Genomic DNA, 27,163 nt, shown 5'->3' with positions numbered 1-27,163 from the left:
TAAGATTTTAACATTGGAAGTTTCAAAATGATTTTTTGAAGCCACCACGAACAACCTTGGTTTAGCTCAAGAACCCGGGGCTGGTTCTAGGGCTGGGCCAGGCAACCACAACATAAGCTTGGAGTATCCTGATGAGCCACAGTGCACTCAGACATCATGACAGTGTGCCCTGGCTCAAAGTTGAGTTCAGATACTCCCAATCTATGAATTTTCTCTTTAGAATTACCATCTATGTAAAAAGTATAAACGGAGCAAATGCCAGTGAAGCATAAAAGCAACACTGGCAAGACGGAGGGCAATGTAATATTTTGCATAATTTTTGGAGGTCAATGCCACTCACGGTCAGATGTAGACAAGCACAACAGGTCTGTGTGCTGGAGATTGAAGGATCCAGTCAGATGCTTAGAGCCCAGTGCAGTGACCCATGCAAGTCTGCACCAGGAGGCTGTAGGGTCTGTGATGGAAGTCTGCACTGGAGGCTAAAGTAGGCGATGGTTCAACTGAAGAAACATTGATTCTTTGGGCGGGGGGTATGAATTCTGTGTGACTCCTTGTGACTCAGGCAGTCTTCCACCACTGCAGATCATGAGGGCCAAGGGAGGGAGGGGTCTCCGAGGTGAGCAGGGCCAGCAGGGGTCTAAGAAGGCATCCTGCAGAGATGAGAACAGGAGGGGAGGATTGGAGAGAGAGAAGGGAGCAAGAGGTGCAGAGAGAGGAGGAGAGGGATGGAGTAGGTAAAAGAAGGTAGGGGAAGAGGAGGGAGGAAGAAAGAAGGGAGGAGAAAGGAGGGGAGAGGACAAGGAAAGCAAGGCGAGGAGAGGGAGTTGCAAATGTATCTCTTAATATGTGACATTCACATGAAAGTTTCTTTTTTTTTTCCTTTCAATGTTTATAGCTGCAACATGAACTAGAAAGTATGGAAACTAAAGTATACATTGAAGAGAGTAATACTGTTTCTGCTGACCTAAGAATTGATGGATGCTGCTTTGCTTCTTAGAAGTTTGCAGTATCTCCCTCAAGAAAATAGATAAGGCAAAATTAAAATTCATGTAAGATGAAAGATGAAGGGATATGTGATCAAAGTCCATAAATAATGAAAGGTACACATAGGAATTTGCCCAAACAGAAATATCATGGGATTTGGGATTGGTTCTATGCTTTAAAAAGGCACAACTTATGATATTGAAATTATGTCTTGTGTAGCATAGACAGACAGTAACTGAAATGTGACTATATTCAAAATACTACATGTTCTTGAATATTCATATTGGATACATCTTCTTGGGTGAGAGGGTCCTCAGACTATTACAGCCAAATGGTAGCAAAATGCCTTGAGATCCTAGGCTAATGTGAGGGTGGGGTGTAGGGAGATTTAGGAAAAATCAGAGAGGTTGCAGGACAAATGCAAAAATAATAGCAAATTGTCAGTACAAGTAGTAACATTGAAAAAGAAACCGGATATAAGAAATAGGACAGAATTCTTTTGAACATGCCCCCAGGAGAGGGATGAAGGCAAGTCAGAGGATTCCTTCAGCCACAGGGCTACAGCTGACACCTCTACAAGGCACCTAAGGCACCTAAAGAAAAAAGCAAAACCTGTTAAAGGCACAGCAAGTGAGAAGAAAATCCTATTTGGATGATCTCAAAGGTTGGTTTTGAAGTGACTGATGAAAAGCATGGCAATGCTTTTGAAGGATTTAATCTGAAAATTCATGCAAAGTTTGAATTCCTATTTATAATATTGCCATCAAAGTGTTTTGTTTCTGACAAATACTGAAACAAAACTGTACCTCCAGAAAAATGTCCTGTGTAGGTTTTCTTCTAAGTAACTCCCAGGTATTTAAGGAATTTCTCACCTTAGTTTCTGCTATCATTGAGATGCAAAATGTTCCCCAATATTTTCATGCATTTGGAAGTTGGTTTCGGTCATGGGGGCATTTTACTCAGCAGTGGATTCATGAACTAATGAGTTCAGTAGCTAAAAGTACTGTTAGGAGGTGGGGCTTAGTCAGAAAGGGTAGGTCACTGCAGTGTGATCTGGAAGTGTTTGTTCTTGTCACCAGCCCCGCTCTTCTCTCTTTGCTTCCTGGCTGAGCACCTTTTCACCCTGCCATTTCCCTCTGCCAGCCCGTTCCTGCCTTGGAGCCAGTAGATCACCGGCTAAAACAACAAGCCGAAATTAACCTCTCCTCTTTTCCTAAGGAGGGGAAGGCAATGAAGACAGTTTCTAGGAAACAGAAGAGATTGTTTTGGATATTGTTATTTTTGGGACTATATGTTTTTATTTGTGTTTCTATTGGCCACATTATTTATTATTATTATTATTTTTTTATCTTGAAGCACTATTTTAATTTTCTTTGGGGGAATCACTCTTCCTCATTGGGCAAAATCTTCTGGGGCTTTAGGATAGGGGTAGGTCCTATATGTGGAAATTATCAAAATGCACTTCCATCCTAAATTTAATTTTTATACAGTGACTAAAATCAGTGAAAATCTATTTATCACATTGTCAGGTCTGATAATTACACAGTTCCCAGTGTGATAGCTTTCTTGTAATTTTGCCTTCTTAAATCTGGAATGTGCTTGGTTCCAAAGCAAATTCTCCAGTCTTTCCCAAGATTCTTTTTGAAATATATTTTCATTAGTATCTATTAATTTTTATAAAATATTGGGTTTCAAAGTGGTATTTGCATTCACGTATATATTTTGATCATATCCACCCCTCCCATTACCCTTCTTTAAGCACCAAGATGGCCTGCTCTTATTCCTTTTCTTGTTTACTAACTATGGAAAACATGAGATACTTGTTTTTCTGAGTCTGGCTTATTTCACTTAACATGATGATTTCCAGCTGCATTAATTTTCATTAAAATGACACAATTTCATTCTCTTTTATGGATGAATAATATTCCATTATATATCTCACATTTTAAAAAGTCCATTTATACATTGGTGGGCACCTAGGTTGGTTCCATATCTTGTTTATTATGAATTGTGCCACAATAAAAGTGGGCATGTTGACTCCTTCTTTCAGGAATATCTTGATGAGTGTTATAGCTGGATAAACCTCCATAATGATTTCCATAGTGGATGTACAAATTTATATTCCACCAACATTGTATAAGGATTCCCTTTTCCTCACATCCCAACTAGCATTTATTGTTTTTATGATTCTTGACAATAGTTATTCTGACTGGGGTGAAATGGAATCTCAATATAGTTTTGATTTATATTTCTATGATTGCTAAAGACATTGAACATTTTATCACATATTTACTGGCCATTTGTAATTCTTTTGAGAAGTATCTGTTCAATTCATTTGCCCATTTATAGATTGGGCTATTTATTTATTTGAATTAAATTTGTGTGTGTGTGTTCTTTATATATTTTAAATATTAATCTACTGTTAAAGAGTAGTTAGCAGAGATTTGCTCCCATTTTATAGGCTGTTTCATTAGGCTGACTCATCAGGCTTTTTCATTTTATAGGCTGGTTCACTTCTGATAGTTGCATTGTTTGCTGTAATTTTAATTTGATTTAGTCCCACTGGTTGGTTCTTGCTGTTATTCCCTGGGCTGTTGCAGTCTTATTTAAGAAGTCTTTGTGCCTATGGTTTTGTGTTTCGCTTGTTTTCTTCTGGCAATTTCAAAGTTTCAGTTCTTATACCTATGTCTCTGATCCATTTTGAATTGACATTTGTGCAAGGTTAAATATAAGGATCTAGTTTCAATCTTTGATAAATAGCTGTCTAGTTTTCCCAGCACTGTTTGTTAAGGAGGTTGTATTTGTCCAATGTATATTTTTGGCCCCTTTTTCTTTGTTGAATTGCTTTCTTCAAGTCCTGCCTTGTCTTTCTTATTTGTATCCTCTTTAAAGTTATTGATCATTTTTAAAAATCAATCTTTTGAATTATTTTTCTAGAATTTCATCCATTTAGATATATTTGCTTCTCATTATTAATGAGCTTTGGAGCTTTGAAGAGTTTGCTCCCTAGTTTTTTCAAAGTTTGTATGCTAAGATTTGTACATCTGCTGAGATGGCTCTCTCTCCCATATTTATATGAAGTTCTTTTTAGTAAGCAGCTTTCTTTCAAGGGCTTGATCTCTGATGCTGCTCAGAGCAGTAAAAATGATTACCCAAGAACAAGCCAGGTCTTGAAATACAGTAAACAAAATCCATAAGAGCAACAACTTTACCATCATTAACAACAGAAAAGAAAGCAATCATATCATAAAGTAAAAAACTGAAAATTAATACAATTTAGAAGCAATTATATTAAAAATGGAGGGGGCAGGAAAGGGAAAAAAATGAGAGAAAATTTAAAAACAAAAATGAGAAAGAGGAGAGAACAGGTTAAAATCAAATTAAACAATAAAAGCTAAATACAATCAAATAAAAGTAATAGAAATAAAACAACAAATAAGCAAGGAAAAGAAAAGAACAAAAAATAAGAAAAAAGGAGAAAAACAAAATGGAAAATTAGTAAAATGAGAATCAAATCCAAAAATTTTTTCCACACTGAAGTGTTTGCATGGGTGCAACTTTCCAAGACCTGAATTTTTGAAACCCACCAGGCAAAGGGGAGGAATAGTGAATTGCAGCAGTGGCCTGTTTCATTTCCACACCCATTTTAAACCTGTTGCTATGAGATTGCTGAGCCCTGTCCCACTTGCCTGCTGCTTAGGACTGGAGGATGGTTTGCTGTCTGCCTCAGTGCTGTATCCACTGCAGACAGTTTTAGTGTTTATTTCCTTTGCACAGCCTGAAGCCACTGCTGTGCCTAACTAGCTTTGTGGCATGAGGGCTAGTGAAGGGCCTTAGCTACCCCCACCCCATCCATGAAGCCAGGCATAGTAGTAGCAAATATCAGAGCAGAGGCCTACCCATGAATACATTGGCAGATGTAGAAAGGAAACAGATCCCTGAATTTTGTCCTGGATGGTTCAGTGAGGGGAATCAAGCAACCCACTGGGCTTGAACTTCTTACTTTCAAACTCAGCCCCCTCAGAAAGAAAGCCTGTGCTACAAGCCTCACTCCTCACCACAGAGGGCAGTGATGCTGCCTGCTTTGCCCTCCACACACTGAGTTTTAAAATCCACAGGGGATCTGCAACTAACTCTCCCCCTTTCCTAACTGTGTCCTGTGGCTGAGCTTGTGTTTAGCACTGTAGCAGGGTAAGCTCAGAGGCTAAAATGTGGTTGTTGGCAACTCCTGGTCCTCAGAATGGCTTAGACTCAAACAATGTGCCTCTTCAAAACCGCCCCTGGTTGTAGTACTGTGAAATATGAAGAGCTGCAGCAAATTTGTTCTTCAAATCTAGTCTGCAATGAGAGAGGATACACTTTCAGAATAAATCCTCACACTGAATTTACGATATTGGTTGATTTTTCTTGCTGTGAGCGTTACCAATCTGTTGTTTATTACTGGGAGTACCAGCCCTCTCTGAATTTTTCTCGTGTTTGCGAGTCAGGTCCCTTTCTGTCAACTCCAGGAAACCAGAGTTGGTATTGTATACTGCTTTGTTTTTCTTTCTACATTGCTTTTCTGTTTCTCCATGATGTCTAGCTTTCTTATCACCTCTTACTCAATTCCTGCAGCTCTTCTCTTTCTCCTCACTGAAAAGCTATTTTTTAGTTGTCTCCATTCTAGACTGCTACCTGAACTGCTCTGCCATCTTCACTCTCTACCTCAAATGCTCTTCAAATTCTTTTTGTCAATGCAATAATTTTCATTTTACTTGTTTGTTCTGCCAAATAATTAATCACCAGTAGTTGTTTTCTTTGCTTTTACGAAACTTGACAAGAGGAAGAGGAAGGAACAGTTTTTCTTACTTTTAGAATCTGTTTTCCCAAATAAAGTAGAATAATGAATTAGGTAGTATATGAACCAGGGAATAATGGGTCCCAGGAGTGAGCTTGCTGATTCAGTTGTAGGCCAATGAAGAACCTGGAAGCAGAAACTTTGAGACCGTAACAAGTGGAAAAGTAATTTGCCAGCTCTGGGATAAAAGAAGAAATAGAACATCTTCTAGATCTGCTACAATCATCTGGAATAGATACTTCAGAGCCAAGACTGATAGAAAAAGATCAGAGAAAGGGGAGAAACATTACTGACATACTCTTGTCCCAAAAGTAGAAGGATGGTCCAGTGCTTAGAGTTCACCAGGACTAAACAATGACTAGTGATTTAAGAGACAGACAGATCTGACCTTGACTCTCAGCCGTGTCATTGCTCACTGTCTAAAATTGGGCAAGTTATTTAAACCTTTCTGAATTTCAGCTTTCTTGTTCATTACAAGGAGATAAGCATAAGCTTATTCTCAGAAATAGAATAAACAAATATTAATAAAATACTAAAAACACTATAAGGTCAATATAATACTACCTGCTAATATATCTATCTGTCAAGTTCTGTGCTGGACATTTTGCATATACAGTTTATTTTGATAAGACCTCGCCGCCTTCCATAAGGTTAGTATATTTAACAGATAAAAAAATAAGGTTCAGGAACTGAGATAGGAAAATTATGGCCTGCAGATCAAACCTAGACCACTGCCTGGTTTAGTAGATAAATTTTATTGGAACACAGCCACGGCCCTTCATTTCTGTGTTGCCTGTGGCTGCTTTCACACTACAAAGGCAGGGTTGAGATGCAAGCAAAGGACACCAATGTTCTGCAAAGCCTAAAATATTTACTACCTTTGCCAACCTCTGCTCAGGAAAAATCAATAATTGCTTGAAGCTACATGCTGTTGTTTCTTTGGATATTTTAATCTATTTCATCAAAAAAGGGGACTTGTTAGAAATGGAAACAAAGGAAAAAGGAGTGCAAAGACAAAATATAATGTATATTACGTGGATAGAGAGATTCTTACAAAATTTTAAAAGAATGTAAAAGAAAAAAGCATATAAATTTAAAAGCATGTCTGTAGAGATCATGTAAGCTAAAAGTTGTTACACTTTGAAGGAAAAGGAAAGGGTTTGCTTAGGAAGTTAAAGGCGACTTCGCTGTATAATTTCAAGTTATAAATGAAAATGAATTTTGAAAGTGTAATTACCTAAAAAAATTAAGTAAACTACATTCTAAAGTTGAGGCTCAAGGCTGGTATCTTTGACAAGAGAGATGTGCATAGAAAGAAATAATGCATGTTAATATTCTTATCTCTCGTAGGGAAAATCATTAATAAGAATTTTTTTCTTAAAATAATTATATTTTTGAACTGAAGCTGGTATATATGAAAAGACATGTCTATGCTTAAAATGAATGTGTATAACAAATGAAAGAAAATATAGGTATCTATACTGTAGTAAGAAAGAAACAGTTGTATTATGCAATCTAGAGTTCGCTTAAATTATATATTAATATTCCCTCAAACTTGATATTTTTGGGTAAAAAAAATCAAAATCAAAATATTCTTATGAAAAGCACAACAAAAATACTGATGAAAATTGTGATGCCTCAAAGATAGCCAAATATATGTAAATTAAAGTTAATCAAATGGAAAAATAAAATATTTTGCTTGGAGATGCTACACTAAAAATATAAATCTATATACACATCAACTAAAGTAATCTGGAGAATTGCTATGCAAAATCATAATAAAAATCTATTTTTTCAGATTTTATTTTTTATTAGTACACATTTGCAATGCATAATGATTATGTTCCTTGTGTGGGGTTGGTGAATAACACATTTTAATTCTTGTTTTTATCCCCTCCCCTCCCAGCCCTCTTCTGTTCTTCCATCTCTTTATCTACTTCCTATTTGAAAATGATGTCTCTCGTTCTACCTACTATTATCTCTTATTTTGCTCTTTATTCATTTTGGATTTCTCATATAAGAGAAGCCATGTGACATTTAATCTTGTGTGTCTGATTGATCTGTTATCATTATGAAAAGTGACTGAAGTTTATCCTTCTTTATGGCAGAGTAGTATTCTGTTGTGTGTAGATACCACATTTTCTTTATCCATTACAGACTTATAAGCTGCACACACAGGGGCTGGGGGCATCTGTATATGTAAACAGTACACTTTCACTGAGTCCAAGACTAGGAGCAAAAATACAAAGGTTCCCATTGGTCTTAGGTACACACAGGTGAAAAGGGATTGAGCTGTTGAGCTCTGAAACAACAAAAACAGAATTTCTAAAGCACCACTAAATTATATAAAAATCAGACTGACTGCCCCCAAGAACTGAGGAGTTGAGCCTCTCTGACTGCCATAGCACTGCCACCAAGCGAAGGGCAAAGTTGCTATATTGAAAAGGTTATTCACTATAAACATATTTTGGGCAGGTCCTCAATTTTTTTCATTAAGTTTATTGGTACTTTTTAGGTATATAGTACAGTTATATTCATGATTGGGATCTTGTATGTTTACATGATATATCCTTGATTCTTATTTTTTCCTCACATTTTTGCCCTCATTTCACCCACTCCACCCTTCCCTACTTACAAGGACTTTGTTTCCATTTTTTTCCTTTTCTCATATTTTTTCTTTTCTCTTCTTTCCTTTCCCCTACCCTTCTCACTTCCCCTACTCCTTTAGCCCTTTTCTTCCTATTTCACATTATTAATTATACAATTTGAACCTTATTTACACTTTTAGTTTTTTACATCAGAGAAACAATTTGGTAATTACATGTTTGACCTATTTATGTCACTTGAGTATGGCCTCAATGTTCATCCATTTAGCTATAAATGTCTGTAGTTTCTCATTCTTTATGGCTGAGTAGTACTCCAATTTATAGAAAAACCACATCTGCTTTATCCAGTTTCTAACTGATGGGCAATTGGGCTGTTTCCAAGTTTTAGCTATTTAACTGTGCCCCTATAAACATGGGTGAGCATGTATCACTGTGGTATGATTCTTTTTTTTTTTTTTAAAGAAACCCAGCAGAGGGATAGCTGAATCAAGTGTGACCTCTAATCCTAGTTATTTGAGGCATCCCCATATTGATTCTCACAGTGGTTGCACCAGTCTGCACTCCCAACAATGGAGAAGGGTTGCTTTTTCCCCCACAATCCCACCAGCATTTGTTATTGGTTGATTTCTTGATAGCAGCTATTCTTTCTGGGGAGAGGTGGAATCTCAGTGTTGTTTTCATCTGCATATCTTGAGTGACCAGTGATGTGGAACATTTTTTCATGTTTATCTGCTGCTTTTACTTGTTTGTCTGAGAAATGTCTTTGCACTTCAGATACTCAGTTTTGGATTGGGTCATTATATTTGGGGGGTGTCTGACTCTTTTTGATTTCTTTATATATTCTAGATAGTAGACCTTTGTCTGAGGAACAGCTGGCAAAACCATTTTCCCACATTGTAGGTTGTCTCTTAGCTCTGTTGGTGGTTTCTCTTGTAGTGCAGAACCTTTTTAATACGATGTGACCCCGGGTGGGGATTCTTTGTGCTAGCTCTTCTGCTACTGAGGAATTGTTCATAAAGTCTTTTCCTGTGCAAATGTCTTTGAGAATTCTAGCTAATTTATTTTCCAGCAAGTTTAATGTTTCTATTTTAATATTTAGATTTTTTTAACCACTTGGATTTTAGTTTAGTGCATGGTGAAAGATAGGGGTCTAGCTTTAATCTTTAGCAAGTTGAAATCCAGTTTTTCCAACACCATTTGTTAGAGTTTATCTTTCCTCTACTTTGTTAAAGATGACATTGCTGGGTATATCTGGAGTTGTTTTTGTATCTCCTAATCTATCCCACGGATACTTGGGTTTGTTTCTTTGCCAGTACCATGTTGTTTTTATCACAGTGGCTTTGCAGTACAGTTTCATGTTGGGGATTGTGATACCCCCTGTCGTGTCTCTGTTGCCTAGAATTGCTTTTGCAATTCTAGGTCTCTTTTGGTTCCAAATGAATTTTTGGATTGTTTTCTCTCGTTCTGTGAAATATACTGTTGGGATTTCAATTGGGATTGCATTGAATTTGTATAGCAATTGTGGAAGTATGGCCATTTTCACTCTGTTGGCACCGAGTTTAGGCGGGGAGGTATGGGTCTAGTAATCTCCATGTCTTTCTTGGGCAGGCAGGACTCGAGGTATGCGCGCATGGCTTGTGGGCCTGCTCCTGGAACTCAGGGAACTGACAGCTACAAGACTTAATGATGGCATGGATCTTCTCCTTGGGCTACTTGGAAATGGGCACCATGTGGTCCAGGTTCTCATGCACAAAGAGATGCACAAATGTGTTGAAGGCCTTGAGATGCTCAGGGGCCATACCCTCACAGTCATTCATCTCATCATTGTCCTCGTGGCCATCATGGTCATCATCATCATCTGCTGTGGGTGCCGGGCCTACTGTCGGATCCTCAGGGCAGCCACTGACCTCTGTCTTGATGGAATCGTAGCTCCCAGATCTGTATGGGGGTGACTTAGGAAGTCTTCACCCCATATTTGATGTGCCTCCACAGCCACTGGGGGAGTAAGAGGGTACATTCAGTGCCGTGCTGGGTAGGAGCTTGTTACACAGGTTGATGGGCTGATCCTCAGCTGTGGAAATGAAGTCCATGGCAGCTGAAGTATCACTGTCGTTCATCTCAGGAAATAGGGTCTCTCTGCGTGCTGCTGGATGTGGTTGGGTTTAGGATGGAGAAAACATTACCACTGCCGCCCTCGGAGGAGGAGTCATCATCCTCTTGGCTGTGGAGGTTCTGTAGGCTCTTCATGCTCTTGTCCTGGCTGGGGCTCAGGCTGGAGGCCAGGTGTTGGTCAGCAGAAATGCATGTGGAGCCACGCATATCAAAGTCTTCACTGCTCACGGAGAGAGGTCTCATCCTGGCCAGGCTTGTGAGTGAATGAAGCAGGCAGTGGTGATAGCCCCAGGCTCCAGCTGCTGCTGCTGCCGCCTCCGGGGAAAGCATTCTCTCATTGTTTTTAAGGCATCTCTTATTAACTGGTGGCTGCTAATAGCCTTGTCATCTAGTTATGAGACTCTGTCCTCACATTGGTCATTTCTGCTGCTAGTATATTCAGTGGAATCTTTAACGTCCTGAGTTTCTATTTGGTACCTTTTCATGGATTCTATTTCTTTTGTATGGTGTACACTCATGTTTTGCAATACTTTATTTAGCAATTAGGCTTTTTAGTGTCATATATAGTCTCAATGATCTTTTTTGCTTATTAGGATTATAACATGTGTAATTATTATACTCTTTAAACTCACCAAGCACCTTATTGATTTTTTAACCTCTGTTATTCTTTCAAATAATTCAACTGTGTAGTTTCTTATTTCCTCCTCATTGATGCCCTATGAATTGGATTTGTGGGAGTTGGGAGTTTTTGGAGACATTTTGTTTCCTTGTCTTCTTATGTTTCTATTTTTTTTTGGGGGGGTGCTGAGGCTTACAAGTTAATTATATTGGAAGATCCTTTTGCAAGAATGTAGACTTCTTTAGTTAATGTCTGCTTTTCAGTAATGCACTCTGGAAGTAGCCAACTATAGGCTTTTGCCTCTGTCCCAGAATCCCCTCCCTTTCTTTTATTTGGGAAGGAAGGGGGAAGTATATTTGGCTCAGTACTGAGTTTTTCATGACTGGGCCACAGCATTGTTAATGACAGCAAAGTGATCCAGATACTGGCACTAGAGAAAACCAATGAATGGCAACAACTATGTTATCTTACCTATAGCAACAGTTTTTGTCAAAGACAAACTGGATCTTGAGCTACCCTAAGTACCAATAATGTGCCACACTTAGCCAAATGAGAGAGATCTATAAATATAGTATAAACACTAATACAGACAAAATATTGACCTAGAGTAAAGCTCTACTAAAGCAACACTTTCCTTCTACTAACAATAGAACAGTATTCAAAAATACCAGCATAGAGTTAGCTATTTAAATATTCTTAAAGCTGAACGTTTGTACTAGCAAATATAGAGGGGTGGGGGAATGAGAGTATGAAAAAAGTAGAAGTTGAAAGCTTTAGCAATGGAAGATAAGAAGTAGGTGATAAAATGAAATAAAGGATCCTATCAGAAAGTAAAAGGAAACTAATATTATTCAATATCTTATAGAAAAGTACAAGCAAGGATAAAAAGGGAGTAAATCAAAGGAAAACAAGAAAAAAAATAAGTAAAATTAAGAAAGAGAAAGCAAAACAAAAACAAGAGAAAGAAAAGAAAAAGAAAACAACTCCATATACTGAAATATCAGTAAAAGAGAAAAAAAAATCTATAAAAAAATTCCTCTGTGTTTTTGAATGAATGGGTTCTTCTCAGTCTTGGATTACAATGAGTCACAATTTTTTTCTACCTAGCTTTAGGGCCCATGGGTTTGTGAGGTGCCCTCCCTGTTCCAAAAGCCCTTCTATCTAGTCACCCCACACTGGGATAACCATCCAAGCTGAGGTGGATCATTGCTTGTCCATGTGTAGAAGGGAATAACAATCTACTCTGTAGTCTCTGATGGATGCAGGCCACAAAGCAGGAGTTTAAGACGACAGCTGGAAGATACAAAAACAACTTCAGATGTACTTAGCTACCTCATCTTTGACAAAGGAGCCGACCATTTTCACTGCAAGCAAGATATCCTCTTTAATAAATGGTGTTGGAAAAACTGGATTTCAACCTGCCACAGATTAAAACTAGACCCTTATCTTTCACCATGCACTAAAGTAAAATCCAAGTGGATTGAAGATCTAAATATTAAAACAGAAACAGTAAACTTGCTGGAAGATAAGGTAGGCAGAACTCTTGAAGACATTAGCATAGGAAGACTTTATGAACAAATCCTCAGTAGCATGGGAAATGAAGAAAGAATCAACAACTGGAATCTCGTCTTATTAAAAAGCTTCTGCACTGCAAAAGAAACCATCAACAGAACTAAAAGACAACCTACAGTGTGGGAAAAAATTTTTACCAGCTGTTCCTCAGACAAAGGACTCTTATCTAGAAAATATAAAGACTCAAAACAATCAGCATCCCTGAATATAAAAACCCGATTAAAAAATGAACAGACATTTCTCAGACAAAGAAGTAAAAGCAGCAAGTAAATATATGAAAAAAAGTTCCATATCTCTGCTCATTCAAGAGATGCAGATGAAAACAACACTGAGATTCCACTTCATCCCACAAAGAATGGCTGCTATGACGAAATCACACAATAACAAATGTTGGCAGGGTTGTGGGGAGAAAGGAGCCCTTCTCCACTGTTGGTGGGAGTGCAGACTGGTGCAACCACTATGGAAATCAATATGGAGATACCTCAAAGAGCTGGGATTAGAGGTCCTGTTCGACCCAGCCACCCCTCTGCTGGGTATCTTTCCAAAAGAATTAAAAGCATCATATCATAGTGATATATGCTCACCTATGTTTATAGCGGCACAGTTTGTAATAGCTAAAACTTTGAAACAGCCCATTTGCCCATCAGTTGGAAACTGGATAAAGAAGAGTGGTTTTTGCATAAAATAGAATAGTACTCAGCCATAAAGAATGAGAAATTAGAGTTATTCATAGGAAAATGGATACATCTTGAGGATATGCTCCTAAGTGAAATAAATAAGTCACACATGTGTAAATACTGAGTAATTTCTCTGGTGTGAAAAACTATAATGGTACGTAAGATCCTAATGATATAATTGACAATGTGAAATAGGAAGAAAAGGGCTAAAAGTATCGGGGAAGTGGGAAGGGTAGGGGAAAGGTAATAAGGGAAAAATATAAGAAAATGAAAAAATAGAATTAAAGTATTTGTAAATAGGGAAGGAAGGATGGGGTGAAAGGAGGGTAGGGACTAGGGGAAAAATAAGAACCAAGACCTGTCATGTAAAGGTACAAGATCCCAATAATGAATGTAACTGTACTGTATACCTAAAATGTACCAATAAACTCAATGAGAGAGAGAGAGAGAGAGAGAGAGAGCGAGCGAAGAAGACAGTTGGACTTAATGTCAGTGTGAACTGGGCCTGTTTTAATATTTCTACTAAGGGGAAGGTCTGTGTCTTTCCTAGTCAGAGCTTAAACTTCTCAGGAGGGAGCTCTGTGTTTAGCCGACTCCCTCTCTATGGTGGTCTCCGGGTTTTTCTCTTACCCAGACACTTTGGGAGGATAATACTGGAATTCTGGAAGCTACTAGCAGATACTCATTTTCTCTCTGTGTCTGCTAACCTTTGGGTGTACTTTTTCTCTCTGGGCATGTCCTTCTCCAGGATCAGGTCAGCCAGTCCACACCTCTGCTGCCCAGTGCTAAGGGGAAACAAAATGCAGAGCCAACTTGGAGTTAGTTGATGGTTACACCATGGGTGGTGAGGTGGCAGCTAGCTTTCTAATTTAGAATGCAGTGTTTTTGTGTTATATATGGACATAGTTAATTTAATTATATATGCCTAGTTATTCATAACTATAATGGCAAAATGTACAGATAATTTTTATGAATAAAACACTCTGATGCAACAGTAAATATTTTCTCATCTTGAGACATAACTGAATTAGATTATAGTGAATAATTGGTCTCAGAATTTTGATTCATAAATAAAAATGGTGAATATTTCTAGTTCATTTTGGCAACTGCCTTAGTAACCTCCAGTGCAACACCTTTCTATTTCTCACAAAATATCCAAAGACAAAAAGGATGAATGCCCCAAACCACAAAGAAAAAGGCATCCTTGGGTACCCTAATGCTGTAATCTTAAGGGCCAAAAAGGGTAGGCATTAGAAAAACAATTCCAAATATGTAAAATAGAACCTACCAGCTTCAATTTATGGGAAAATAAAAAGAAAGTCTAAAAATACAGGCATGGAAATATTTATTCTCTCAAACTCTATCCTCCTGATCCAAAAAACTAGGAATTCTTTCAATCAAAATGTCGTATAACTCTTCTCTGTCTTGCAAGTGCCAAACCAATGGCACCTGTGACCTGCTTCCATTTTTCTGTATTCAGGATGAGATCACAGATCCCAGAAAACATCCAAGCCATTATATTAGTGGGAATCCAGGAATTAGTGGAAATAGAGAATCCTGATAACTATTCTCATGTGTACAATACTATAGTCACTATCTTTGGTAAAGATCAGAAAGCAATATCCTTTTATCCACAAAGAACATTGCTTTGTAAATAAAAAGTCTAACAGACACCACTAAAAGTCTTTCTAAAAAGTAAATTTACCAGTGTCACTGGACAATAAATAATTACATAGAATCCATTGTATCTTCATGTACTAACAATTAAAATTAAATTTGCAAATACTATTTTTAAAATAAATTTTAACAAAAGTTATGCAGGTAATCTACACTGAAAAATAAGAACATTATTGAAAAAAATAAAGGAAGACTGAGTGCAAAGTTATACCATGTTAATGAGTGGGAGGATTCAGTATCAGTAGTATATTAATTCTACCTAAATTGTTCCATAGATTCAATCTAATCCACTCAAAGTACTGTGACGATTTGGTCAAAACTAATAAGCCAGTGGTAAAACTTCTCTGGAATATCCAGTTACATGAGAAAAAATATTTTAATTAAATTTTACTAAAATTCTGTAGTTATCTTGCTGCAGTATTGTGGATAACTTTACAAAACTTCATAAGAAAATAGAGTACAGCCAAACTATATAAGGTTGCTCTGGGAACTAGGTAGAGCAACCACAAAATGTTGGAAGAGAGTGGAAGATGATGAGAAAAATACTTTACAAAATGAGAGAATGACATCTTATGTAGCAGAATATTTGTTTTTAAAATGTTACCTATAATAACCTTGAAGATACAAAATGAATTTAGACTTTGTTCAAGAAGATGCCTAGAGACATCAACAGGCCTTCTAGCTTCTTTTGGTATGAATGACTCTAGTTTCTCTCTCATTCTTTATAAAATGCTGTGTTTTGAAGATAAGCCCTGAATAGTAATTTTCCTACTCCCAAAACAAAGATGGTTAATGTCCAACTCATCTATTTTCATATCTTAAGCCTCCAAATTGCTAGAAGATACTGGCCATACATAAACACGAACAATATTTTGAAAGTTCAAAAGTTGCAGGAATTGCTGAGTTGGAAAGTACATGTATTTACTACCTACATTCAGTATTTCTATGTATACTTATGTGTTCTGCTTTATTTTTTCATAATCTTCCCTTACTTTGTGACATGACACTTAAACATATATCATATTTATTGGAGTCTTACAGTATAGCCAAGAGTTTAGTCATTAAGAGTAACAGAGTTGAAGTATATTCATTGATATAAAAAAGGCTGACAGTAAATTAACTGAAAGAAAGATAAATACAAAAAGTTAATTTGCTAATTTTGCTACAAATAAAATATATTTTGCAGCATATATTAATAGATTCATACACAATAGAGTTTCAGTGACAAGCTTCTGGATATTTGGAAATAAATGGAGACACTTTTTGTTCATCTGCATTTTCTAATTTTTAAATATAAACATGTTTTGATTTTGTATTAAAAGATAAAGTCAGGTGGCCGGGGATTTAGCTAGTGGTTCTGCCACCTGCTTCACAAGAGCAAGGTCCCAAGTTCGATCCTCAGTGCAAAAAAAAAGTTGTTTTGATTAAGAAAAAAATTATTAGAATTTATATTATAAATGATGTCATGTTGTTTTTTATAGCCAAGATGTATATTTTAAAAAATCTTCTGTGAAAACACACAAGAAAACTGGTATGTATATTAAGAGGACTATAATTATAGATTGCCAGCAGAACCCATTAAATATGAAAAAGTTTCTCACTAAAAGTTTTGTTTTTTCATTGAGTTTATTGGAACTTTTTAAGTATACAGTACAGTTAACATTTGGGATTTTGTACTTTAAATGACAGATCTTGGATCTCATTTTTTCCCCATGCTCCCTACCCTCCTTTCACCCCCTCCAACCTCCCCTATTTACAAAGACTTTGTTTCCATTTTTCCTTTTCTCATATTTTTTCTTTTCCCTTCTTTCTTTTCCCCTACCCTTCCCACTTCCCCTACACCTTTAGCCCTTTTCCTATTTCACATTATTTATTATACAATTTGAACCTTGTTTACACTTTTAGTTTTGCACACCAGAAAAACTGTTTGGTATACACACGTGTGTCTTATTTATTTCACTTAAGAGTATGGCTTCAATATGCACCCATTTTCCTATGAATTACTCTAGTTTCTCATTCTTTATAAAACACTGTTTTTGAAGATAAACCCTGAATAGGAATTTTCCTGTTCCCAAAACAAAGATGGATGATGTCCAACTACATCTATTTTCATATCTTAATCCTCCAAATTGCCAATAACATATTGTTCTGAAATTATAATGAATATGAAACAACTATTACAGGATAGGCTGAATTCTTGGTAAGAACAAACATTCTTTACACACTGTTTAAAATTTTATAGTGTATTATATAATTTAAAAAATTAGTATCCAAGGGCTGAGGATTTAGCTCAGTGGTTCTACTACCTGCCTTACAAGCTAAAGGTACCGAATTGGATTCCTGATACCAAAAAAAAAAAAAAAAAAAAAAAAAAAAAAAAAAAAAAAAAAAAAAAAAAAAAGAAAAAAAGAAAAAAAGAAAAGAAAAAGTATCCAAAATATTACAGTATATTCACCTTAATAATGATGTTATAAAATGCACTAAGAATAAGTCATCTTAAAATCTACAAATTATATATATGCTTAAATTCTAAAATGCATGCTCATGAGGCAATGGGCTGGCTTTTAATTAACACATCAGAATCGGTCCATCCATCAAGTATCATCAGTTTACTTAAACACACCCAGACATGTGCGCTCGCGCGAGCGCGCACACGCACACACACACACACACACACACACACACACACACACACTTGTCTATCACCTTACAAGCTCAGTAATCCTTACAGAAAAGTTTCTGCAGTCAAATTGTGATCAAATTTAGATTCTACTGAAACAATATTCTAATAAGTCAGACTCAGTTATTTAGCTTTCACACTGTAGAGGAAAAATACGTGCTAAATTTACCAGGTTTTAGAAAGTATCAACTTATGAATAAAAATCACATTATGAAATGCATTCCAAAATTTATTTTTATTATAACTATTTGTATTAATGGGATAATTGCTGTCTAATAAGGAACCACAGAAAAAAAGTGCTGCAGGAAATGATGGTTGTAGAAAGGTAAGGAATCACAGTGACTGTTTCCAAGTGGCTGATGACATTTTAATATCATTTAATTCCACTCCCAGAGTCGGAGGCCCTGCATTAGAAGCAACTGCAGGCTGAATGAGTAAAGCTTCAAGAAGGAAAGGATAATGTCCCACAAACTGTGGAAAGAACAAATCACAGCATATATGATAAGTCTTTAAGGACTCTGTTGTAAATAGACAGACCATAGATTTGAATTTTTGCCTAAATAAGGAATTTTTCACAAAAATGATTTCTAAATAGTCAAAGTCTTATAACATTTTTTCCTAAAGATTCAAAGTCTTGTAGTTTTAGTTTTAAGCTTCCACCACCACTCCACCTTATAAACTTGGGAGAGCAAGTTTTTGAAGCTCTGGGTATTCTTTACAGGCGGAAGCAACATGCAGTGTGAGGGACCCTGTGACTATAACCTGAGTGTCCTCGAGCAATTCCTTTGATGTCTGTGAATTCAGTTTGCTCACCACTAAAATGGGGATGGTAAAAAAATTCCTGCTAAATTTACCAGGTTTTAGAAAGTATCAACTTATGAATAAAAATCATATTATGAAATGCATTCCAAAATTTATTTTTATTATAACTATTTCTATTAATGGGATAATTGCCGTCTAATAAGGAATCACAGTTCTCTATAACCATAATTGCCCTACAAAACTGATGTTGACCCAAAAAAGGATTTTTTTCTATTTGCAATATTAATTAGTAAAAGAGAAAACTTATTTTTTTCTATTTTGTATGTGCTTAAGCAGAGAACATTTCATAATTTCGTGATTCTTTTAAGTAGCAAACTAGTTGAAAGACCTTTTATACAGTGAAATAACTTTCTAGGTTAGAGTCTTCCAGGCTTCAATATCAGTTAGGTTATTCATCCGTATTTGGTTATACTTCAATTCTCTCACTAGAATGTTATATTTTATTATGTATAGTTCCATGTCACCTGCTGGCATGCCTGAGTGTCTGAAAAGATTAGTGTAAGTTGAATTTTATGAATCAATGTTGGCTTTAAGTGCTCTAGATTATCTTAATTTTCTTCATGAATTTATTCTTAATTCATCAGCTTGCAAATGGAAAAATTGTTACACTGATTTCTTACAGAAGATATGATATAGCATAAAGATGAAACTGGTAGGAAAGACATATCAGTACTTGGAACACTGGAAAATACTTCTTTTATGGCAAAACTAGCACACGGGGGGGAAATCATGTTTTCAGTATTAGGGGGAAAGCTTCTCATTATTTTGATCAAAAATATCAGTGGTTTAAGCTCTTACAGTAAGTTGAAATTTTAAATTCAAATGTTATTTGTTGATGTGTAATATCTCTATGAAAGTAAAGTGGAATTCACTCTCGCAGATGCACCCTATAGAAAAACCAATTGCTTTTGTAGAAGGAATGATCCATTGAAAGGTGAATTAGTAAAGATGGACAAGTATGCATTTGCTAAATCAAGTGAGCTGTTTTGTTGTTACCATTCATTATATTATTATTGAGCTCTTGATATTATTTAATACAGTGAGTGAAAATGTACTATTGAGAATAAAGGGGAAATCATCTTTTCAAATAAATGTAATACCTACAGTGATCTTAGATAAAAGAATAAAAGGGTGAATAAGTGGCATATTATGTTTACAAATGCCTCCTATTTTCAATCTCCTTTTTATTTGAACTTTGGCTAAAATAACACAAAATAAGTGTACATGTATGACATTGTTTATATGAAAGTACAATTGAGAAAAAAGTCATTAAAATATGACTTGTAAACATAATGCTGATTAAATTATGCTATTTTCTAATGCAGTTGGGAAATTGACAAATTAAAATGCAATCGATGACATATAAGTCATAATACTGAATATGGTAATGCCAATGATTTTGGCAATTAAAAAAGTATTTGCAAGTGGATACGAACGAATATGTTTCAACAATATAGATAAGGGGAGAAGTACTGTGGTTGATAGAACTATTCTACTTTATTATAATTACTTAAATTAAAATATGTCAAATGATATAAAAACTATTCCACTAATTTATTTTAAACCTCTACTTGCCAAATACTACTATCTTAAATTGGTTTTATTTCTTAAATAATTGCTCTAAATGCATAGGGGATGCACTGATAAACTAAAACAAGTGTTCTAGCCTGCCATTTTTCCAATAGCTGTCAATTCATTTATATACTGATCTATAAAGGAGAGTATTGTCAGTTTGTTTAACACAGTGTAACTAATTCTTAACGGGCTATTCAAGATAAAATGCAATCATGGTAAGTGAAGGCAGTCAAATTAATGCAAAAATAAAACTAAGATGATTCAGAACTTCGAAAAGGACTTCGCTTCCCATCACTGCATTCCCTAAACCTGTGCAAAACAGGAGAGGAGCTGCTATGGTTTATGTCCCCCCAAAGCCTCATACACCCATAGGTGGGGCTTTTGGGAGGTGACTGGGTCATGGCGATGTCATAGTCATCAGTGGATTAGTCCAGTGATGAGATTTTTCTTTTTTTTGGTTTTTTTGTTTTGTTTTTGTTTTTGTTTCTTTGTTTTTTTTTTTTGTACTGGGGGTGAAACTCAGGTCCTTGTGCTTGCGAGGAGTCCAGTGATGAGCTTATAGCTCACTGTGGTGTTGGGCGGAGGGTCACTGGGGGCACGGCCTGGAAGGATGTATCTCCCCTCCTGCTTTGATCAGGTTGTGCTTTCTCTCCCCATGCCATGAGCTGTTTCTCTTTTGTCGTACCCTCTGCCATGACACCCTGCCTTGGAGCCAGATAACTACGGACTGAAACCTCTGTAAACTCTGAGCCAAGACAAACCCTTTCTCCACATAGTTCGGGTTTCGGATATTGTACCTGAGCAATGAGAAAGTAAGGATTTAAATATTATTTAAGGAAACCAGATATTTAAACTTACTTTTCTTTTTTATTTTGTTTTTATCTTCCTCTACTATTTTCATTACAATATAACTGTTCTCCAAATAGCTTAGGACATAAAATCCAAAACAAGACCAGAAAAGGTATATATAATTACAATTAGATCCTATTTAAAATTCCTTTACCCTATTTTTCTCTTTATTCAGTAAGAAATAAAATAATTTTTAGAAGTTTTTACTAGCAAGAGTAGACAACTCAGGGCTGGGGATTTAGCTCGTTGACACAGTGCCTTGCAAGGTCCTGAGATCAATCCCCAGTACAGGAAAAAAAAGAAAGGAAAAGAAAAAAAAAAAAAAAGAAAAAAAAAGACAACATAGTGAACTCCAGCGCACTGTAAGATCAAAGTAAAATGATACTGTCATTAAAATCAACTTAGTACTATCGCTTCTAGGCCTTTTGGCTGAGATCAAGTGTAGTACCTATTCTTATCAGTTTAATACCTGATACGTCTTCTATCCCAGGACAATATATTAAATGGATTTTTGGAGCTGGGAGATGGAATAGGAGCTTGCTCCGTCCACTCCATGCATCGACCTGGTATTGCAGTACTTCCAGGAACGGTGCACCCCCCCTAGGGAAAGAACAAGGGAAACCAAATGAGTGAGCAGAAGACGATCTGGTAAACAGAGCTGTGCAGAGATCCTGGGCTGGCTGTAGCCTGAAGAGTCACGGCAGGTGGGCTCAGCACTTTACCTCCGTTGATCCACTGTCTCGTCTGACCCACATTCATTCATGGAGCAGATACTGATTAGTTGCCAGCGCGTGCCACACACTGTCCTGGGTCCTGAGGATAGAGCATCAAACAAAACCTCCACTACCAGGACGGAAAACATCAAATAATGATTAACTACAAGTGCACCCCAGACAAGGAACTAGGTGCTGAGGACAGGGCATCAAAATCTCAAGAGCCAAGATGGGAAACAAAACAATAAACCAAACGTGTATATATTTGTGAGCATACCGATCTAAAAAAAATCAAGATAATACAGACACCCGCTACTCTTGGGTGAAATTGACAAATATTTATATAAATCTATATAGTAAATTTTTGCTTATTTTTCCATGAGTAGGTTTACAGCACTTAGGGCAGTTAAGTAAAATAAATCTCAGTTGAATTCACTGAGGCAAGGAGAAAGGAATATATTGACATATCAAAAGTAAGGAGAGAAAGCACTCACCTTTCAGGAATAAGTGATACACGGAACCACAAAATATATGGCCATGAAAACTAAGTAAAAGCCCGCCCCCCACACATGCCACTGCTGAATTTTTCTTTCAAAACAACTTTTTTTCTAACTGGAAGTGGAATAGACTTTTTTTCATGAAAAAACCTCCAAATTTCATAACAAAATAATAAGAGAATAACAAGTTAATAAATACACTGTGTATCCTAATCTTAAAAAGCAGCTACTCAGGGTACAAGTCATAGACAAAAAGGACTCTTACACAGAAGAAACAAACAGATTATATCAAAAACCCTTCTTTTTAGGGCTGGGGATTTAGCTCAGCGGTTCGGTGGCCTGCCTTGCAAGCGCAAGGACCCAAGTTTAACACCCGGTACCCCAAAAAAAAGCAAACCCCCAAAAACCCTTTTTCTCAATGAACTAAGAGAAATTAGTAATATAAAATGAAACAAATTAATTTACCTATTAAAACATTTTTGAAACAATGGAAGAAGTAATTTGAGCAATTATTTGAATTTCTCCCTACTTCCTATGTCTGTCTTCTCTTTTGCTCTTTATTTGCATGTAAATATTGAGTTTTCCATGTAAGAGAAATCATGCAACTTTTAAGCTTGCCCATCTGATTTATTTCACTTAACATTATGTTCTCAAGTTACATCCACTTGCCTACAAATGCCTCAAGTTTATCTTTATGACAGAATAGTACCGCCTTGTGTATAAGTACCACATTTTACTTAGCCATTCATATGTTGATCGACATATATACTATTTGCAATATCTGGCAATTATAGACTTTATAAGCATGTGTGGCTTAAATCTTACCATCAATAAGTCAATGATTTTCCACTTCTAACTCCATGTTGAAAACAGATAGGTTCTGGTGCTCCAGGCTGACATCCTCTGCCCCTCTGTCTGGGCCACCTGCTGTAGCTGAGGAGTGAGGATGTGGTATATGACTAGCTCAAGCAAAACAGATGCCTACCTCTTGAAAAGCGGCAGTCAGAGAGACATGGACATTTAAGTGCCTATAAGAGGCTGATGTTGGGTTGAGGAAGTGCTTTTCCAACAGAACTGCTTTATAGCAGAAAAATTACAAAAGTAGAGCAATGAAACCACTCCAATTTATATCAGTTGCTGTGGTGCATAAGAGGCAGTAAGGAAATATTGCCATGAGCTTGAAAGTAAATGAAGGATATCTCTGTCTAACCCGTCTCCAATGGTCTTGTCAAGCAATTCAGTACTTTTAGTTCACCGTCCTTCCAGAAACATTTTGATGAAGGATTTTTATCTGAACTACAGATAGCAGCAAAAAGACAAAATAACAGTAAGATAGATTTCCTTAGTTTTGATGACTTTTCTACCTATCATCTAAGAATTGCAAAGTTGACTTAGATATGAGGAAGTTAAGATAATTAATGGGATGACAATCATTCCATTCCATTCTCCTTCCCACTAACTCATTGTTTTATCCACAAAAATACATTTTATTCTATTTATAATTTCCATACATGGAAATATTAGTGTACCATGTATACTAACTTTCATGGTTGAATTGTGCTTTCAATCATCCATACATCTCATAATGGTCTGTCCTATGATCCCAGGTAGAGAGGCGTGGGATATGTTCATGACAGTTACTATTTCCCCAAATCTCCCTCCAGGCAGAATATTTAAAGCCCAATATCTTTCAGAAGCTCGTGAAAATACTTTGTTTAGGATTACGTTAAAATTCAAATTTGAAAAACCCTTGTAATATATTTAATTTTACAAATATGTCATAAAACCAAAGAATTTCACTACCTCTCTTTTTTGTTATCTGGAAATTTTCTGATTTACTGAAAATTATTGACAGGGCTTGGGAAGGAAGGTAGGAGAAAAGATAAGTAGAAAGAGGAGAAAGATCAACAGTTGCTACTCCCCAACTCCTCTGGGATCATTGTAAACTGCAGATCTGGCTCTATCACTCATTCATCTGAGACCTCTGCCTCTGGACTCTTGAAGACACTCATGTATGTGTTTTCTTCTACACACTACTTTATAATTATGTCCTGAAACATAGATCATGATGCATCACTATGGTACTGGAAAGAATGTGCTTCATGCTTTCATTTCCCGACATAAAAAATTCTGGGAACATCTGGAGGAAATACTGAGGTTGGTGTTTCTGGCACTTATATATTGAAGGATGTATTTTATTTAACCTATACCACAATATTGTGAGTAAAACTTAATAATAATGGCAACATGTCAAGGCAGAATTTCTTTGTTCCTGAGGTCCCTCCTTCCATTTTGGGAACTGCTCCAGATCCTCCACAAAACCAACATTCTGTAGACCTTACACCCTTTCAGACCAAGACCAAAAATCCTGATTTAACATCATGAAGGGAGAGGGAGCAGATTCATTTTTGGTTTTATAGATACTCCTTAGTTTATGTGTGAATATCTGCAAAGTCTTAGTTTAAAGAAAATATATCTATGATGCTGAAATATTTCTTAAGTCTAATGTAATAGAAAAGATACTTATTAAGAGCTTGTACCTACATTAGAAAGATTAAAAGAATAAATGCTTTTAAGTATGAGAAATAATTTCTATTAAAATAACACTTTGTGAAAAGGTACTTTTTATAACATATGATAAAATATATTGAATGGAGGATTCATGTTGGAAAGTTATAAAAACCTATATTTCTCTGGGTATTTTATATACCTAAAATAATAATAATAATAGTGAACCATGATCCCAAAATAAAATGAAGTAAGCAAAACAAGAAAAAAATAGAGTCTAAGAATGGTGAAATTAACTTGAGAAGGGGAAGAAATGACAAGGACAAAAGCATTTTAACTATCATACCTTTATTATGTCTTCATTGTAACATAATTATGTTGGCTTTGCCAATGGTGGATGACACGTTACATCTTACTTTGAGTCTAATGATGAAAAACTGTAATGGGAGAAGATCATTTTCATAGCAAAAATATCAAAGTGGAAATGTGAACAACAATGATGCCAGTATTATTTGCTAATGTCTTCGTAAATTAAAAATAATAAAGTTTATGATTAAATTTGTGGTTTGCCATGTTAGTATGGTATTGATATTTGAACCCAAAAATCTATAAAAAGGACTACATCTGAATAGATATATATATTTTATTTAATTCTAATAAAGCACCAGGTTAATTTTTATAATTTTAATGTTTAGTATTGCAATATTCTTCACCCCTTAATACCATACTTATTTTATGAGTAACAAAAGCAGTATGCAACAGCATATGACAGGTTTTGTATGGCATGCTAAATAATTTTAAAATTTGGTAGGAAACGGCCAGCCATATAAGAATATTTAATAGGAGGGTAAAGTAATGAATCCACTTTTAAAAAGATTACTTTGTGACAATAGGAAGATTAATATGAGGCAGTCGGATGCAGGAAAGAAAATTAGGAGACTTGACATTTGAAATTGCATAAGTTCTTTCTCTCTACACTAATGTGTTTGCCTACTTGTGGCTTGAGCCACTTTTGCTCCTCCTTGTCCTTCTCCCTCTTCTTTTGTTTTCGGATTACAGTGACCTTTTTTGAGAAAAATTATTTTTACGTAAGGAGCATCCAGAAATGTAACTAAGGCCAAATTTGAGTCTCTATCACTATGTGTATTTAAAGTCCTTATTTCTTACTAGCAATCAAATTTTTCTATTGGGGTAAACTCCTTATGCTAAGCTCTTTCTTATGTAGGGTGAACCTGTTTTGGAAAGAATTTTCAGGTTTCTGCTTGTGACCTGTCAGGGTTTGCTAAGACATGCCCACCTATGTCTGAACCTCGGGAGGTGATATAACTCAGCCTCTCTCCTAGGAGGATCCTCGGCCGTGTAAATAGGCTTCTGACAGGTCTGTCTCATCAGTTTGCGAAACATGCCTAAGCCTGCCTGCATCCCAGTAGGGAGCAGGAGTGTCTCAAACTGAGCTCTTGGTTATATATACTGTGAATGTGGTAAAAATGAAAAGAAATAAAATATAACATAATGTGGTATCTGTATCAAATTTAACACTTTTTGGTAAGTTTGCATGCGTTTGATCTTCACAAGAACACTGCGAGGTACATAGAGAAAGCATTTCTTATCATCTCATTTCAAGTCAAGAAAAATAGGAAATGTGAAGTGAGGGGAAAGACAAGGCTTTCTGATTGTTAGAATGGAGGATAACAGGAAACTGAATTAATTTTGTAGCTGCGAGCAGGAGGAAGAGATGTAAAGTAGTGTGGAGGTAACTGACAACCAAAGGGACACGAGAGGTGTGGATCCAACCAGGGAAGAACCAAAGAGATGAAAAGACTAGCAACATGAAGGCTTTGATGAGGAGGATGGTAGTGACACATAAATATAGGGGAATTGCTCCTGACCTGAAATCCAGTCTCAATATGAGTTCTGTGATACAAATATAATGAAATAACAAGCTTCTGATTTGCTTTCAGTGAATTACAGGGAAAAAAGAATCAAATATATAGTAAGAAGATTATTGAGTTGAAAAATATATTTATCCCATATGGCTTCATTTGTAAAACTCTAATATTTCATTAATTCTGCAATTAATCCACTCTATTATACCATATTGAACATACAGTACACCATTATTTTATGTGTTGCTGTTTTTTGAATGCTGCCAATGAAATATGGCAAACCAGTAATTGTAACATGCATTCTGATTGTAAAGTTTATAAAATATTTAGATGTGTATTCAGAATAGCTAAATGGCATTAATTATAATTCCTGGTTATATTTTTATGTGACTAGGAATAATCTGTGCCCATTAGTTGAACTGCCTTATAGAAAAGATATTATTGCCTAGGTGGGTAATGATCATCTGCCCTGTGATGGGGAAAATGTATTTTCTAACCTACCATAAATAAAACATGGTACTTCAATATGTGGAAAATTTAATTCCCAGA

At 36.0% G+C, this 27,163-nt stretch overlaps 1 non-coding gene and 1 pseudogene across 1 annotated transcript; one reads left to right on the top strand and one right to left on the bottom strand.

The window, feature by feature from the left end:
- Positions 1–9,966: 9,966 nt before the first annotated feature.
- On the bottom strand, positions 9,967–10,746 carry LOC104854414 (annotated as a pseudogene).
- Positions 10,747–21,419: 10,673 nt separating this feature from the next.
- On the top strand, positions 21,420–21,610 carry LOC117284373. Its single transcript, XR_004515461.1, has one exon. It is a non-coding gene; the product is annotated as a U2 spliceosomal RNA (small nuclear RNA).
- The last annotated feature ends 5,553 nt before the right edge of the window (positions 21,611–27,163 follow it).

This window comes from Fukomys damarensis, unplaced genomic scaffold (genome assembly GCF_012274545.1).
Source record: "Fukomys damarensis isolate Sample0158 unplaced genomic scaffold, DMR_v1.0_HiC HiC_scaffold_36, whole genome shotgun sequence".
Classification (NCBI taxonomy): domain Eukaryota; kingdom Metazoa; phylum Chordata; class Mammalia; order Rodentia; family Bathyergidae; genus Fukomys; species Fukomys damarensis.
This window is presented reverse-complemented; position numbering and strand designations above follow the sequence as displayed.